The 19,178-nt window shown below is 44.4% G+C and overlaps 1 protein-coding gene across 4 annotated transcripts in view; it reads right to left on the bottom strand.

Moving 5' to 3' along the window:
- Window positions 1-19,178, bottom strand: part of SLC50A1 (solute carrier family 50 member 1) — a 73,153-nt gene that overhangs the window by 36,519 nt on the left and 17,456 nt on the right. The gene's annotated exons all lie outside the window — the stretch shown is intronic.

A 19,178-nucleotide genomic window follows, 5' to 3' on the forward strand; every position in this document is an offset into this window, starting at 1 on the left:
TCAAGCTTAATATATAGTCTTCACAGTTGGCTGTGAAGAGTCATTTGAAGGGAAGAAAGGGATGGAATTGGAGTATACACCAGAGACGGACTTAACAAGGTGCCACCAGGTTTTAGAGGAGGGAGACAAGTTTGAAAGCTCATTCTTGAAATTGGGCAGATGGTGTTTTCTGGCTCTCCAGAGGGTGGACACACACTTGTTGCAGGCTTTGTGGAATGATCTGAGGTCAGCTTCGGTCTGATTTGCCTTCCAAGAGGTGAATGAAAGTTGTTTTAAAGCAACAGCCTCACCACAGGATTCAGAGTACCAAGAGCGGGAGGATGGGTAAGATAATTGCAGATGAGATGGGATGAATCTGTGCATACGAGAGAGCAGTTTTCTGTGGAAGAATTCACAGGCTGAATTAATATCAGGGGCTGGCGGTGGATATGGTAGACCAGTCCTGAACTGTATGAAACCTCTCCCCCCCAAAAATGCAACTATGCCAATGTAGAAGCAGGTTGCACTTTATGACCCACGGATACACAAAGTCCACGAAGGCAGGGTCCCACAGTATATACAATATATATATATATATATATATATATATATATATATATATATATATATATATATATATATATATATATATATATATATATATATTGTTACGGTTGTGCAAATTCACAGATCACCATTCAGGTTCCCCGAAGATCAGTTATGTCGATAAGTGTGTGTTCCAGGTTAGATTTCCCCACCGATGTATAACGGGCTGTAAACCTTTGAGGTAGTGTTATTCTTTTCTGTCTTTTATTTTAAACAAACATTGCCTCACCATCTTCTCCACAACCGCCATCATCTCACCATCTTCTCCACAACCGCCATAATCTCCTCACCATCTTCTCCACAACCACCATCATCTCCTCACCATCTTCTCCACAACCGCCATCATCTCCTCACCATCTTCTCCACAACCGCCATCATCTCCTCACCATCTTCTCCACAACCGCCATCATCTCTTCACCATCTTCTCCAGAACCGCCATCATCTCCTCACCATCTTCTCCACAACCGCCATCATCTCCTCACCATCTTCTCCACAACCGCCATCATCTCTTCACCATCTTCTCCAGAACCGCCATCATCTCCTCACCATCTTCTCCACAACTGGCATCATCTCCTCACCATCTTCACCACAACCGCATGAAGATGGTGATTCCTAACACAGCTGCGTTTGACGGCAAGATCGGATCAAAACGGCGAAAGGGGCGGAACCAGCCGGGGGTGAAGGGTCGAAGGCGAAGGAGCGAAGCCCCAGGGGCTATAAAGGGCCGGGCCATGTTCGCTCACCGACAAAAGAGTTGAGCTGTTGAAGAGACGCCGAGTTGTCGACAAAGGAGAACAGGTTGGAGAACGAGTTGCAGAACGAGTTGGAGAACGAGAAGTCAGGAAGAGCGCTTGGAGAAGAGCGCTCGGAGAGAGCACTCGAGTTCACGCTGCGCTGGTGTGGTGGAGTCGGGAAGAGCGCTTGGAGAAGAACGAGCTGGAGAGTTCGGAGGTTGGAGTGCGGGCAGAGACACCGAGGGTCGCCGAACCAGGACCCAGCGAGTCACCAAGAGGGTGGCAGGTAGCCCGCTCGGTCTCTCGGAGCCCCTTCGGTCATCCCGGCTCCGAGCAAATTATAAAGGCTCACGAGTCCGGTTCTTCCTTTCTTTCTGGGGTTTTGCATGAAAGTCTGTGGCGCCTTGTCCATAAGTAACAAACTGATTAAGTGCATGTACATAATAAATAGACATCGGCTGTAGGTTTTTGCTCACGTCTTGTCCCCATCCCCCCATTCACTGCTTACGTGCCTGCATTGAAAATAAATACCCCCATTGTTTGAATATTCACCTGCTCGTTGCGTCCCTTCCTCCATTGACTGCCATAATTGCATTCGGGATATTCGCTGGCTGATTATAAGCCGATAAAACGCACATCTGGTCCGACGGGACTTGGCGATATAAAACCGCTCGGCAATCACATACGGAACGAGCTGCTCAAACGGCTCATTTTCGTGCAGGTCCCGTTGAGGTATAAACTCCCGGCATTTTTCTCCGCGCGAATAATTAGGTACATGGACAATTCGGCGATCGACCATGTGGCGCATGGACAGAAGAGTTGGCTGGTTTATGGTGTGTTAAAAACACCCGTAGCTGGGTTTCGGCGTTGATCCGGAAGCTGCGACTAGATTGCCACGTTCGGTGGGCGTGCACGGCTGCGATCAGGCTAAAGGCGGTCGTCCGCATGCCGGAGTGGCGGAAATCTACAACAATATATATATATATATATATATATATATATATATATATATATATATATATATATATATATATATTCTTTTTGATTCCTAGTATTTTGTTTTTTCATGTGGAGCAGGGATTACTTGGGCTTTGTGGTCCACAGAAAGAGAGCGAGTGTGCAACTTCTGCGACATCAACTTTTCGCACAGATTTTAAAGTTGTTTTGAGAAAATAAAATTAGCAAACAGATATCAAGACAATGGAAAGGGAAAGTTCTGGTGTATTTTGTGTGAGAAAATGATGGCACTGACAGAGACAGTTGCAGAGATTGCAAGTCTGTGAGAACAACTGAGTTAGAAGGATTATGGGGGTGAAGAGGGAGGATAGAAGGAGGATGGATGAACTGAGGGAGGAAATTGGTGTGCAGATGAACTTAACAGGGAAGTTTGTAAAGAGTGGCTGAAGTGGGCTGGTCACGTGGTGTGGATGAAGGCAGAGAGAATGGCAAAGAGCGGATAGGTTGAGGGAGCAAGGTTGGAGGAAAAAAAAAATAAAAGAGGTGGACCTTGGTCGAGTTGGGAAGATTGTGTGAGGAGTGATATAATGTGGGGGTGGTTGGAGAGTGGAGCGAGTTGGCTGAAGACGGGGAGAAGTGGAGGAGTATCATGTTCAAGGCAGGGCAGAAGCTTGACACCATTGGACCTCATCTCTTATAAATGGAAGAGAAGGAAGATGAAGAATAAAAGGGATAAATCACCTTAAATCACTCCATTGTTGCTCAACACAGTTTGGTTGCTTTGGAAAATGATGAAAAGCAGCAGATATGACCGAATGTTCATTACATTCTGGAAGGAAAAACTATACTATCTTCACAAAGTTATGGTGGTCATATTATACAAGTGTGTAAGACCAAGCTGTGCATCATCATGCCAACGTGATGTCACGCTTGGTGTTCTTTTGTGATGTATCAATTTCTAAATCCTATTTTAATAAATTTTTTGTTTTTTGTGCAAGTGCAATACCCAAGACAGAATGTCACTTCCTTCTGTTGGAGTCATTGTAATTGCTTCAGCCAATATTGTGCTAGGCACGATGACATTAATCATCATTCTGAGGATGACCAAATCAGTGATTTTGCGATCTCTCGATGCGGTACTTTAGCGATGTATTCTGGCGTATTTTTCTTTCATCCTTGCTAGTTATGAAAACGTTTGAGAATAATAGGTATAGCTTATAAATGCTTATGACTTCACTATATAGGTGTTTTTAAGCACATAATTTTGTACACATTTGAATGGGCAGCTATTTTTTTTCCCCCCTGCACCATCACAATTACTATAATCACTAATGTACTTATAGAACAAAATCACCAATGTTTATGAATATTTTGATCAGGCCAACTTTGTCTCATTTCCTGCATCCAGACGATGGCTAAAGAACAAGAGACAGCAAACTAAAAGCAGTGAATTATACATCACTTAGATAGTCTTTGAGCAGTCTTTGTGTTAATGGAAACCGTTTCATCTTTATGATATGCTCAATAAAAGGCACATCACAGAATAGCCGGCTATTCTGCTTTTGACTTTTGACAAAAGCCGGTCTTTTGAATGTTGACTTGTCGCATGTAGCAAATCATTTTTCCATTGGAATAATGTTTAAAAACATCACATTTGGATTTATGTAAAAAAGATAACATGATGTTTCAACATAATGGCAGATTTTTTGAAGACTCCAAGAATAAAATAGTGTAGGGAGTAGACCTAGAATATGCACCAATTCTTGGGTGAGAGCGAGTTATCAACATCTGATGATCTCTTTGGAGAAAGCAAAGACAATAAAAGTATCGTTGACATAGCGAATGGTTTCAATAAAACTCAGCTATAGCAATTCCAGCTTGGAGCATTGCCCAAGGGATGTCAGCATGGTTTGGAAATGAAGCCAGAAGTTATGAAAATTGGAACCACAGCAAGTGATATTATCACCCTATAGGCCCTACATGTAAAGTTTATAATTAGAAATGTAGGTCTGACTGAGTTTTTTTTTTCTTAACTCGGAATTCAGTATTCATTTGTGATGGATATATATATATATATATATATATATATATATATATATATATATATATATATATATATATATATATATATATATATATATATATATATATATATATATATATATATATATATATATATATATATATATATAACCGGGCATAGTGGCGTGCGCCTGTAATCTGGCTACTCGGGGGCTTGGGTTGGAGGATCGCTTGAGGACGAGAGCTCTGCACTGGGCCGCGCTATGAGAGGGTGTAGGGCAGCCCGGAGCCATGGCGAAACCCAATCCCTATCCCTGTGTCGTAAGAGGTGACCAGGGTTGCGTCAGGAAGGGCATCCGGCGTAAAAGCTATGCCAAATCAGTATGCGGATCATAGCGGATGATCCGCTGTGGCGACCCCTAACGGGAGCAGCCGAAAGACAAACAACAACATATATATGCATATATATATATATATATATATATATATATATATATATATATGCATATATATTATATATGCATATATATTATAACTTGTTGCGCAAAATACGAACAGGAATGACCACATGAGAATAGTACAAGTTTTCTGATTTGGAATTGAATTGCTAATAAATAAATCTAAATGTTTATCTATAATGATAAATACTGAACACCAATGGTGGAAAACAACAAGAGCAGACAAGAGCATGCCCAAGTGGGGGAGTTCCAATAAGCTTCACTCCAGCGAAGACAACATTTTGATTACCATATCAAAATGTGAATTCTACTTTTAGCATGTGCTGTTACATTGAATTCATTATAAATGGTATGATAATAAAAAATACTTTTCACTTTCTGTAAAAAAGAAAAAAATAGCAAAATCTAACAAAACAAAATTGATGGCACATTGATTGGCAGGATCTATTCACATGGGATGATGTCAGCACGTTGGGTTTCTGCATTTGTTTGAATGGCTGACTCGTCCATTCCTTGAGGAGATTTCACAGTTGCACATGTACCTGTCAACCTTCTGTCAGGTCAGGTTCGATCTGTGACCTGCTACAGGTTCCATGTAAACCTGTACTAACCTGTTCCACGGTCGGGTTGTCGGCGACTAAACAGTCTCCTCCACCAGGTTTTCTGGTGAGGAGGGTGTTTGGATATGGACACCCAGCAGGATTAAAAACAAAACCTGTCAAAGGGCGGAGGAGCTCCTTGTGAGCCAACGGCCATCCATATCTAGTGCCCAACTGTGTCTGCGGACGTCCTCCTGCAGTTGGGTCACTTCTTATTAGGAGGTTGGTGGCAGGATTTGCACTCCGGCCACCGTAAAACCCTTCATTCCGCAAAACGCAAAAACGCAAAAAAATCTGAAAACCCACTCCGTGGGAGTACCTCCTGTGCAGCTTCCCTTCGCAGGGCAGCTCACCGGATGACGGGATTGGGGCAAAGCCTTCGGGACCCCCAATCTTTGATAGGAGGGAAACCACGGGGTAACATCCCTGGGTCAGATTGCGGGAGAGTGTGTCGGAGTGGTGCTGAGGTGTCGTCCACCAGACGGCGGTCTCCTTGGGTTAACCTGAGGCGGTCCCTTCGGGTGGGTGCCTGGAATGTCCTATCCCTAAGAGAGGATGATCACCTGTCTCTGTTATCATCTGAGCTCAAGCGTTTGGACATCGGGATTGCAGCTCTCTCTGAGGTTCGGAGACCGGATTACGGCGAGATAATGGTGGGTGGTTACACCTACTATTGGTCTGGTCGCTCTGATGGTTACCATACCCAAGGAGTTGCTGTAGCTGTGTCCAATAAGCTGACCCCAATGATAATTGAGGTAACACCGGTCAACGAGCGTATTATGAGATTAAGGATTCGTCACTCCTTAGGTGTCATTTCCCTGGTCTCTGTTTATGCTCCGACTGAGGCGAGTGATCTCACCGTGAAGGATGCATTCTACGCCACACTCGAGTCTGTGGTTGATCAGTGCCCCAAACGAGATACACTTCTAGTCTTGGGGGATTTCAATGCATCGACTGGAACTGATAGGGACGGTTATGAGGTGTGTGTTGGTCCCCATGGGTCAGGAACTATGAACCAGAATGGCACCAAGTTCCTTGACTTTGCAAGAAGTCATGGACTTAGGGTGGCTGGTTCATGGTTTCAGCGCCCACAAGCTCATCGCTGGACTTGGTATTCCAACGCTGGTGGTGTGGCAAAGGAGATTGACCATGTCCTCATTGACGGTCGTTGGAGGATGATCCAGAACTGCAGGGTCTACCGGAGTGCTCAGTTCCTCAATACTGACTACAGGCTTGTTGTAGCAACTCTAAAGCTGCACCTTAAATCCTGGAGAATGGTACCATCCCAGCCGAGGCTGGATGTTGCCAAGCTCAGGGATGAGAGAGTAGCTGAGGAGTTTGCGAACAGGCTGAGTGGACACTTGGGGGGTCTGGGTGCTTTGGGGGGTCCTGAAGAGTTGTGGAGCGCCTTCAAGACCACCGTCCTCGATGTTGCCAGTGGATGCCTTGGAGCTCACCGCAGGGCAAAGAAGAATTTTGTCTCTCAAGGGACACTGGATACCATTGACCAGAGTCGCAGGGCCAGGCTGAATGGCAGAGCTGAGCTGTTCAGGGAGCTGAGGCGTAAAACTGTACGTGCACTGAGGGTGGACAAGGAGGCCTATGTGCGAGGAATCTGTGAGGGGGTAGAGCATCACCTGTGGACAGGTGATTCTCGTCCCGCTTACAGGGGAATTCGCGCATTACGTTCATCCAAGCCCATCCCTCGGAGCACTACAGTTCGAGCAGAGAGTGGTCGGCTCTTGACAGAGGAGTCTGAAGTGAAGGCCCGCTGGGCCGGTTACTTTGAGCGGTTGTACCAGGCTGATCCCCCAACTGTCGAGTTGGACGTCAAGGGTGTTACAATCCCTGTTGCTGACCCTCGAATCAACTGTGGTCCACCTACGCTTGTGGAAACACGGGCTGCGGTGAACCAGTTGAAACGGGGCAAAGCTCCAGGGATCTGTGGCATCCATGCCGAACTTCTCAAGGCTGGTGGAAATGCTGCACTCGTGTCGTTGCATGCAGTTTTGTGCTCTGCCTGGAACACAGGCATCATCCCAACTGACTGGAAGAGGGGCCTTGTTGTCCCTCTCTGGAAAGGGAAGGGTGATCGCCAAGACTGCAACAACTACCGAGGGGTGACGCTGCTCTCAGTGCCGGGCAAGGTCTTTGCTCGGATAATTCTTGATAGGGTTCGCCACCATCTGCTTGAGCACCAGCGTCCAGAGCAGTCAGGCTTTACACCAAAGAGGTCAACGATTGACCGTATCCTTGCACTTCGTGTCCTCACCGAACGCAGACGAGAGTTTCGGCAGGGGCTGCTTGCAGCCTATGTTGATCTCTGTAAAGCGTTCGATTCAGTGAATCGGGATGTCCTCTGGAGGATTCTTGGTCTTCGTGGTGTGCCACCAAAACTGATCGATCTGATGTCTAAACTCTACTCTGGTACTGAGAGTGCTGTGAAGTGTGGTGGTACCACCTCTGACTTATTTCCAGTTGTTACTGGAGTTCGTCAGGGATGTGTACTGGCCCCCCACACTTTTCAGCACTTGTATGGACTGGTTTCTAGGGAGGATGTCGGAGAGATCAAGTTGCGGTGCGTCATTTGGGAATGTCAAGATCTCGGACCTTGACTTTGCAGATGATGCAGTCATCTTTGCGGAGACTTTAGACATCCTCTTGGGGGCCCTCGAGGTGCTGAATGAGGAGTCGGAGCCGTTGGGATTACGGGTTTCTTGGGTCAAAACTAAGATCCAGGCTTTCGGTGACATCTTGGATGCTGCTGTCCTGTCTGTGTCTGTTTGTGTTGAGGATGTTGAGGCCATGGAGAGATTCACTTACCTTGGCAGTGATATTCATGTCTCTGCTGGCTGCGAGTCAGAGGTCAATAGACGTCTGGGTCGGGCCTGGGGAGTCATGGATTCACTGGATCATGGGGTGTGGCACTGCCGGTACCTGTGCGGGAGGACGAAAGTCCGAGTCTTCAGGTCCTTGGTACTTCCAGTCTTGCTCTATGGGTGCGAGACTTGGACTCTGACCAAGGATCTGAGACGGAGACTTAATTCCTTTGGTACCAGGTCTCTTCGGAGAATCCTTGGCTATCGCTGGTCGGATTTTGTGTCCAACGAGCGGTTGCTGAGAGAGACTCGGATGAGATTTGTTACCTGCATAGTCCGTGAGCGTCAGTTGCGGCTGTATGGACATGTGGCTCGTTTTCCTGACTCTGATCCTGCTCACCAGATTCTCTCAGCGAGGGAGTCTCATGAGTGGAGGAGGCCAGTGGGTCAACCACGTGCCTCATGGTTGCAACAGGTTGACCATCATCTCAAGGAGATGGGGATGGGCCTGGCATCTGCCTGGGGGATGGCCAGACGGAGGCCCCTGGAGTAGCGGCGGAAAGTGGACGCAGCGACGTGCTGTTCTGGCACATGCTCCCATACCTGACCTGACCTGACATGTACCTGAACAAAAGTACAAACCTCTCCCGTTATTTCAGCAATATTTCTCCTTTGGACCCTCTCTCTCCTTTCATCTGTCTTTCTCTTTTGCATTTTGTACTCAGTTAAGAGACTGCCTCCAGGAGCTGTGCTGCTTTGCAAGCTCTTCCTAATTGCTTTTTGATATAGAATTTGTCAGCATCTCTTGTCTTGACATCCTTGTAACAGAGCTATGGACGCCCAATTTGTTGATACATTTTGAAGCTCACCATACAGAAGGCCCTTTGGGATGTGTCCATCATTCATACGACGAGTATGACCAACCCTTCGTGGACATCTTTTCCTCATGCCGGTACTTTGAGATGGCATTGGATAGTGGTGTTTGGAACGTTGTCAAACCACTTTAACCCAAAGATGCGGAGAAGGCAGCAAAGGTGAAAAGTGTTATGTTGTTGGTCATGTCGACTGCAAGTTGTCCAACTTTCACTGCTGTACAGCAGCATGCTTCATGCACCATCTTCATCATGATCAATGCGCAGACAGTAACCATCTCAGATTTTGAAAATTCCTCCTACAAAAAAGGTTATGACGTCAAAATATCTCCGCTAATGGAAATCGCCAAAAAATTATCTCCGAAACAAGGCAAGCTTTTTGAATTCTGTTTGCGGGAATCGAACAGGGCATTAGCAGAGATGAATTACCGCACATATGATACATCACTATGACGTCATATCAATTTTTATGACGTCATTCCTATTTTTTTACATTTTTTGTTTCACAACCCAGAGTTTTCATAGGATCTTCATGAAGCTTGCCATGTATATGCAGAAAGCCCACGCGCAGGCAGTAACAATCTCCGATTTTGGAAATTCTTCCTAGAAAAAAAAGTTGACATAATATCACCGCTAATGGAAATTGCCTATACCATTATCTCCGAAACTAGGCAAGCTGTTTGAATTTTGTTTGCGGGAATCAAGCCGGGCATTAGTACAGATAATTTATCGCAAACCTGATACATCACAATGACGTCATATTCGTTTTTATGACGTCATCATTAAGAGGACGAGGATCTTAGCTCATTTGAGCTTATTACTGTACCTTTTCTATGTTTAGATATGTTGAGCTGCACAAATACTCACCATTGTGTTGCAATTGCCAATAGTATTCAATGCACTAACATGCTGTACTGGTTTGTAGCCTTGGAGCAATAGGCTATGCCATATAGCCGAGGTGTGTAACAGGCAATACCATCTAGATTTGTGCAAGTACACTCGATGATATTCGCACAATGACGACATCGCTTAACGACGCATTTCTCAGAACGTATCCCCGTCGTTAAGTGGCGCATGACTGCATATATAAATATTAAAAAATACAAATATATTATATATATGTAAATATAAAAATATATATATATATATATACATAAAAATATTAATATATATATATATATATGTATAAAAATATCTATCTATCTATCTATACATCACTAAAACTCACATCTTGTATGTATGTATGTATATTTCTGAAATAGTCAAAACGGTACACAATAGCGCAAAAATTTTAGGGTCACCTTACTTACCATTCTCCTGCGGTGTGCAGTATCAAGTTTCGTTAAAATCGGGCAACAGAAAAAAATTATGAAAAAATAAATTCCCGATTCAGTCAAGTACTCTTTGGGAGTATTTGATCAATGCAAACAACCTCAGCGGCATAGTTCGCTGGAGCTATCTTTTTTTTTTCTTGAAATGATTTATTTTTAAAATCTCAAACATTTAGTAGAGACAAAGAACGGTTTATTTTGAAGCATAAAATAAACATCGCCATTTTGATCTAATACTTCCATGTTCATTCATAAATAAAATTGTGTTTAGAAGATTACGCACAATAATTTCTTCGACTTTTCTCCGTTTTTTTTTTTTTTCAAATGGACGAGCAATATCAAGTTTCGTTCAAATAGGGGAACGAAAAAAAAATTAAATAAACCAATGCCACCCGCAGGGTGACCCCGTATCTTGCCAAAAGGTGACCACGTGTGACTTCTTTAAGGTCACACTGAGGTGAACAGAGCTGCTATCCACCAGGAGCGACTCCTTGAGGAATATCTGCCTACGAGAGATTCCGATGAGAATCGTTCGAGAGTAACCATGAAAAATATGCGTTTGCCTCATAACGTCACCAAATGACGTCATAATGTCTCAAGCTTGACATATCTAGAAAGCACTCATTGAGGTGTTCAATTTGAGGTACTACACGATATGGTTTCTAAAACTTGAAAATTTGACCTTGGGGTCAAATATGTTTGACCTTCGGCGCTAACCATGAAGGTCAAGGCCAATCGCCACCAAAAATTAATCAGCTGAGCGCCAGACCATGAACTATATTCCCATGAAGTTTGAAGACTATCCGATCAAAATTACTCAAAAAATAAGGGTTTCGTCGACTCCCCTGATTTGCGACAAAGTGACCTTGACCTTTGACCTTGACCTTCAAAATTTTATGCGCTGAAAGGGACCTCTATAGGCCTCTGATATGCGAAGTTACAAAAATTTCCAATGATAACTGTGCTCTGCAGAATTTTTTATACGTGATTACAGACAAACAAAAAAAAAAACATACAAGCTGACTAACATATCTTTCAAAAACTTCATTTTGGCAAGATAAAAATCAATTCCCAATTCAGTCAAGTACTCTTTGGGATTATTTGATCACTGCAAACAACCTCAGCAGTATTGTTCGCTGGAGCTATCTTTATTTATTTATTTATGTTTTGAAATGATTTTTTATCAACCGCTGTCACAACGGGAACCCAACGGGTTCATGGGTCGTCTCGTATACATTAAAAATACTAGCATAACCCGCGCTCTGCGCGACATGTTGCGGTGAGTGTGTTTGAGAAAGGAACTGATGCAGAGTATCAGTAGTAATTTTACTTTAATGCAGAAAGTGGAATACGATTTCACTGTTTCAGAACCATTTTATTTTTTTTTTGTACCATGCACCTCATGTGGTCTTTGAGATAATGTAAGCCGAACATCACGTTACTCGAGCGCAGAACAAAGTCGAAGATAGCGCGACACGAAACCACAAACTCGGAAATAATATATAAGATGTACACACATGTATATATATATATATATATATATATATATATATATATATATATATATATATATATATATATATATATATATATATATATATATATATATATATATATATATATATATATGTATATATATATATATATATATATATATATATATATATATATATATATAGTGCTGCTCCCTGTCTTGATGCTAAGCATCCATAAGGTGGAAAACAGAGTCCAGACTTTGATGGGTCTAATGGCCCCCTCCTGCATTGAAATTCCTTCTGAAAAAAAAAAATAGAAAAATTTTATGAAGAGCTTTTACATCAAAAGCTCATCGAGGTGTTTCAGAACATTTCAAAATATTCTGGCCAACAGTGCAGCTATTGTGCTGGTCTTTTTGAAGATTTCCTTACCTATCTAATAGTGAACCTGTTTTCAGTGCAACAGGACAAATAGCTTTGTTTATCCCTTGCTATTGCCCACGAAGGTCACCATGATTGGCGCAGAGTTGAAACAATTCACATAATTTAAACCAATATTGCTGGACGCAGTGTCTTATTTCACTCTGAGCAGTGAAAAAAAACACTTTGCTCTCTATCGTTTCACTGAAGAAGCTCAGGATGGATTAGCTCCTCATAGGCCAGCGGTATAGGTCAGACTTTTTGGTACTTAATCAACCGGCTTGATACAAAGCTCCAAGAGGTCTCATATGAAAGATGGGGATCTCAGTAACTCATTTTGCCCTGTTGTCCTGATTTTTTGCTGTGCGGCCCATGAAATATTCACACCTGAAGGATACCCCCACGAGAAAATTTTGACCATTTCCAAAAATCAGTGAATTAGCCATAACTACAAAGCAATGCGCCCTATTTTTACATGAGGGTATTGAAATGTGCAGAATGAACAGGGGAATACCACTAGTTACTTAATGGAATACTTCTAGATAAATATATGTACATTTGAGTGCTTTTAATAGAAAAAAAGACGTAATTTTCAGACCGCTAACTTCGAAAATCAACTATAGAAACAAACACCTGCCAATTGTCATATTTTTTCTTTATTTTATATGTGTTCAGTTTACCATATCAATATAATGAGAATATTTTGAAACACATTTCTACTAGCAAATTATACGATATAGTGACTGAAGTTTGCACAAGTAATGTGATAACTATATGTTACATCAATACACAATGTTCTACGAGAAATGAACTAAAACATATTTTGAGCGAGTGTCCTCGATATGTTCAACCATCACTGTCCGTGTCATTTTGGTCACCATGTGACAGTTCATTGCCACACTGCCGTCACTGGTGGCACACATGCACTTGTTAGGGCAAGGCAAACTGTCTTGTGAGCAGCTGCAGCTGTTGGTACATGGTTCACCACCACGGCATGAACACACAAGACCATTTAACATGTCCGCTGATGTGGATCCATCAAACAATGTGGGATGCAGCACACCTTCTCCTCTGTACCATCCACGACCCTCTGGTGTGGGAATTTCTGGATTTGCCAGGTGGGCATTCATCCATACTCGGGTTTGGTGAACGGATCTCTTCACACGTTCGAGAAAAGCTGGTTCGGACGGAGGCAACTTATGCACTGGGACATATTTGGTCGCTGCGAGTTTCTCCCAAAGATCATTCAAATTTGTGTGTGCATCCATATATTTCCCTTGAGAATCATACATGGCACTGACAAAATGTATTGAAGCAGCCACTGCCTCCTGGAGATCGTCAGTGGCAAGGACTTCGAGGTGTGGACCATTATTCTGAAGATGCAGTGTCTTCATAGCTTTCCATGCTTTCTTTTTACCATAGCCGAAGAATGCTGATACAGAGTCACATCCTGTCAGGGCATGAAACGCAGGAAGCCGGGTACACATTTCTGGAAGCAAGCTGTAACATATCTGATGGACCGGGATAAGCTTGCAACCTGCTGATGTTCTTTTCTCTATCCATATTTCGGCAGTGTCCCGCAACTGTGGAAAGTAGTGGACTGCTAAGACAATCACATCAGTGTCTGCTGATTTGATTGTAATGGACCCACGCACATTGTTACGTCTGAACTCATCATCGGCATGCTTCACATGAAGAAATATCCGATAATTTGCCTCTTCCTGCATTGATCCGAGTTGACTGTCATGATACATACATTCCTGCAGATGAAAGGCATGCTGTAAGCGAACCATCAGAGAAGCCACCAGACAAATAGATCCACTTTCCTTGGTGATCTGAAAGTTCTTTTGCTGCTGGTGCATGTTGCGTGACGTGACTACAGATGAAGTGTGTCAAGGTGGATTTGTTTGATGATAGAGCCATGAATTTCGTCCATTGTGGTACTGGGCGTCCAGCAATGACTTGGTAGCTTCGGGATCCACCAGCAACAGCAAGGCATCTCGTTCTTTCCTCTGTCTTCACAGAATTGACATCATCATATTGGTCAAAGACGTGTTTTGATGCAATGAAGCAACTGGTTTAGGTTACACTGCGCCAAGTTACCAAACGTACCACCATTTACACCCAGAATATGGAGTTCAGCCATAGCATCCCTGATGTACACGCTGCGATGTTGATTGTCACTGGCAGTGTTTTCGTGCTCTTCATCGACTAGGCCCTCAAGAATATGCCCTAGTTCTGCTTTGGTGTTCTTCCGTGGAGCTCCATCTTCATGAAAGATAGATGTTGGAACAGACGTAATGGGATAGCCCAGGATGTGCTTCATGTTCAGGTCAGGGCAGACTTGAGTCAATAGCAAAGCACGGCAGAAAACCATTTCCGGGTTGATTGCAACCAATGCTTTCTGACCCAAAATCAGGATTTTTGTTTTCTTTTTTGAAATCGAAAAAATTTTGAGTTTGGATTTTGGGATTGGCTGGTACAAGCTTCTCTGCCCCCCAGTGTAAACAGATTCTGTGATGTACTCTTCCATCTGTCTTTTCCCCAGGTCGTGGACAGACAACAAGGACTTCTGAATATTCTTGGAAGCGATGACACCACTTGATATATTCACAAGATGTTCATCTGGATGATCAGTGGTCCGGAACGGATGTGTCATATTGTCTTCAACATGACAAATTATGTGATTTTCTGAAATGGTCCAAATATTCAGACCGGTGTATCCTTCAAATGTGAATATTTCATGGACCGCACACCAAAATACGAGGACAACAGGGCTAAATGTGTTACTGAGATCACCATCTTTCATACGAGACCTGTGGTAGCTTTGTGTCAAGCCGGTTGAATTAAACTCCTAAAATATAGCCCTTTGAGGTTTACCGCTGGCCTGTCAGGTAATGTGAGCATTTCATTTCTCTTCAATAATTGGCCTCAACATATCTTTGATGTCAATAAACCAGTCAGGCTGATTTCTATCCTTGGTCAAAAAATATATATATATATATATATATATATATATATATATATATATATATATATATATATATATATATATATATATATATATATATATATATCATTGCGGGCCAGGGTCCGGTGGCGAGAATGACCACTCGGTGGGGGAAGTTACGTCATCTCCCACCAGACTCCTGGAATTGTAGGCCGTCGCTCACCGATAATTCCGTGACGCGGCGGGTCGCTTAACCGACCATGGACGCCAATACCTCCACCGCGTAGCGTAGGGTCTTTTGGTCTAGAATCAATTTGCCTTATTAACCACGCAGTTACAACTACCGGGGAACCAGGCCCTCAGTACGCCTTGCTCGAACCGGATCACTCCACCAACTACCTTTCCGGTTCAGATGCAGCTGAGCGGACCTGCCAAGAACGTACCGGCAAGAATGAACAGATTATCGGGGATAAAGACCCAGATTAAACTCAGATGCGAACCATGCTGGACCAATGAAGGAAAAGACAAAAACGAACTGGGAGCATTTCTACAATAATATATTTACAATCAACTTAAAAAAGGACACAGAGCAGACTTATCGCAAGATTTACAATGATCAAAGCACTTATACAGTACTACTTACCAGACGGCGACACACTCAGACGCACACTCAGACTAAATAAACCCAGATGAATGGCAAGGACTTTTGTAGCCAGGGAGGGAGTGAGCTGAGGTCGCAGTTCTTTTGGTACCTGAGTTTCGGGGAAAGGGATGCTCCATGGTGCGGCACCAGACAATGGTCGCGCAGCTCGGCCCACAGCAGCACGTGTGGAGTTCGTGTGTGCGCGGTGGAGCCCGGGTGGAGAGTGCCGAGTCCAAGGTATGAACGGGGCTTGAAAGTGTGAAAGAGCAGGTGGAGTTCCCGACGCTTGATGTCGTAGGATAGACCAGTCACAAACAGTGTGCGAACCTTTCTTGGCTCCGCGATGTGGATTCCTAGGCACGCAGGATCATTGGATATCTCCCACGATGAGGCTGAGTCTTTGGGTCTCTCACTCTCTCAACGAACTCTCCGACTCACCCACACCCTCTCAAGACGACTCACTTTCCAGCTCACCCTCTCTGAACGAACGACCCCCGAAAAAGAACCCCAAGACTGAGAATGGTGTCGTAATTTATAGATCCCCAAGGTCAGGGCGGGGCCTTGACGAAGCAGATATCTCTGTCCACCCTGGTTGGCCAGGGCTTCCATGGGATCCGCCATTTCTGGACGGAGTTTCGGCCATGTCGGGAAGCCCGCCCACTCCATGCGTGTCCGGACTCGCCAAAAAGGTACTGCACAAAGATTTTGCCTCAGAAAGCGAGAAGAAGGTACTGCACAAAGATTTTGCCTCGGAAAGCGAGAGGAAGGTACTGTGGTTCAAAATAATAGGGGAGAAATGATTGAAAAACCTAACTAAAAGCCATCACAACGCACCCCCTTTTGCTTTCCCACTACACACAAGGAGGGGTTCTATCTGCACATATACTTAATGGCATAACTAACTTGGGACACCTGTATGATGTATGTATACGGTTCCGAGAACCGTAACATATATATATATATATATATATATATATATATATATATATATATATATATATATATATATATATATATATATATATATATATATATATATATATATATTGTTACTGCTGTGGAAATTCGCAATACACCATAAAGGGTCCTTAGATCAGTTATGACGCTAAGTTTATGTGCAGATAGTTTCCCACCGTTGTTTAAAGGGAATTTGTGTGATTCATCGGGCTGCGACTCTTTGAGATAGCCGTTTTTCTGTTCTATCCTTATTTTGGACCGTCCGAAGACTTAAAACGAAGGCCCCGTGAAAGGCCTACAACGGCGCGTGAGTTTTCTCGCCTTTTTTGCGGCGCCGGGGCTGACGGGAGAGGCTGCGAGAGCTCGCTGGCGATTGGTGGATACGGTGTGTGAGGCGGCCGTGAGGAGGGAACGCACCTTTTCGAGGAGCTTCTCGAAAGGGCTGGAGGAGAGGCGGAGCCAAAAAGGGGGTGGAGCGAAGGGGCGGAGCCCCACGCTACATAGGGCAGACCGCGCGTGGGCTCGCTCTCTTGGTGGACGTCGTGTTTGAGCTCTCTCCCTCTCCTGCCTGGATCATCGCGTTGGATTCCTCCTCTCTCCTGCCTGGATCATCGCGTTGGATTCTTCCTCTCTCCTGCCTGGGATGTCGTGTTTGGACTCGTCGGGCTCTAGATCGTCGAAGGCTCGTCTCTCCCTCTGGGCGCCAAGTCGTGAGGGTTGCGTGTAGTGGTCCCGGGTCGAGGCGTGCATGAGAGGAGAGTGCCGGAGAGGGCTCGCCGAACATCGCCCCTCGAGGGGGCAGGTAACCTGCTACGGTCTCGCGGGACCCGTTCGGTCTCCCAGGTCCCGTGTCATAAAGACCCAAGTGGTCCAGCCTGACCCCCTTGTCTGTGAGGGGGTCTTTTCTTTCCATTTCTTTTGCTTTTGTATGACTGCTGTGGCGCCGTGTCCCTATAAGTTAGACCTGTGTAAGTGACTGTACATTGCTCGTATTCGGTGGTAACGCTTTTCTTGTAAATTGCATGATTCCTTGCTTGTGTTGTGTGTGCAATATGTGCTCTGTAATAAATGTCCTTGTGTGAAATGTATCCCGTTTGTCGTCTCTTTCCCCATTGAAAGTGCCATCTTGAATCACGGAATAAATTAGTAGTGCGTTTTGAACACCCAGGGTAAAGAAGAGAATCTGATCCGTCGAGGTCGGCGATAACACCGCTCAGTTATCACTGTAGCACGGAACGGACCGCTTAAGCGGTTCGTGTCCTAGGCCGACCTGCGGCGAGGTACGATCGCCCGGTCGACTACTCGCGCAAGTACTTAGGTAGGTCGAATTTGGCGAGCAACCCTATCCTGCGCGGGTGGGCAATTGGCACGATCGTGGTGAGGTTAAACCCCCACCCGTGACTGGCTCCTGGCGGTAGTTCCAGGAAGGTCACGACTGAATTGTCCGTCCGGTGGGCGACGCGGTTGCGATTGGAGTTACGCAATCGCTCGCACGCCTGGCGGGCCAGAATTCGTAACAATATACAGTAATCCCCCGTTTCTCGTGGGGGTTACGTTCCAAACCTCCCCGCGCTAAGTGAAAATCCGCGATGAATGGACGCCTCCCCGAAAAAAAAAATCGACTCTTCTGGTCTGGTCGGTTTGGGAGTGATCGGGTTTGAGGTGCCTGAGATCGACTCGTCTGGTCTCGTCGGTTTGGCAGTGATTGGGTTTGAGGTGCTGGAGATCGACTCGTCTGGTCTGGTCGGTTTGGGAGTGATCGGGTTTGAGGTGCTGGAGATCGACTCGTCTAGTCTGGTCGGTTTTGAGGTGCTGGGTACGAGCAGTGCTCGTCCAACGGCGGCAAACCTTTTTCCTTCCCGAAGCATATCGAGCACCTTAACCTTCTTCTGGAGCGTCAGGACCTTCCTTTGGCGCTTCGGTTCCTTGCCAGAAGCCTTAGAAGGTGCAGGGCGTTTCGGCAGCATTGAGGGGCTTGGATAAAAAAACGTAGAAAATATTCGAAGTTCACAAGCGAAACTTTGTCTCGTGCGTTGTGCGACTGGTCGAGCACCACGCGTTATAATTTATTGCTTAAATAATTTATATTTTATATATTATTACCGCGATGTACCGGGGGAATCCGCAGAAAAATTAGTTACGTTCCAAGGGAAAACCCGCAATGAACCGGGGGAGCAATAGGTGAACCGCGATAAAGCGGGGGTTGACTGTATATATATATATATATATATATATATATATATATATATATATATATATATATATATATATATATATATATATATATATATATATATATATATATATGGGGCTGCAAAAGTAGGTATACAGTGAGGATTATACCAGTATTATATTA

This window comes from Eptatretus burgeri, chromosome 3, assembly GCF_056783735.1.
Source record: "Eptatretus burgeri isolate ZD-2024b chromosome 3, Ebu_testis_v1, whole genome shotgun sequence".
Taxonomy (NCBI): domain Eukaryota; kingdom Metazoa; phylum Chordata; class Myxini; order Myxiniformes; family Myxinidae; genus Eptatretus; species Eptatretus burgeri.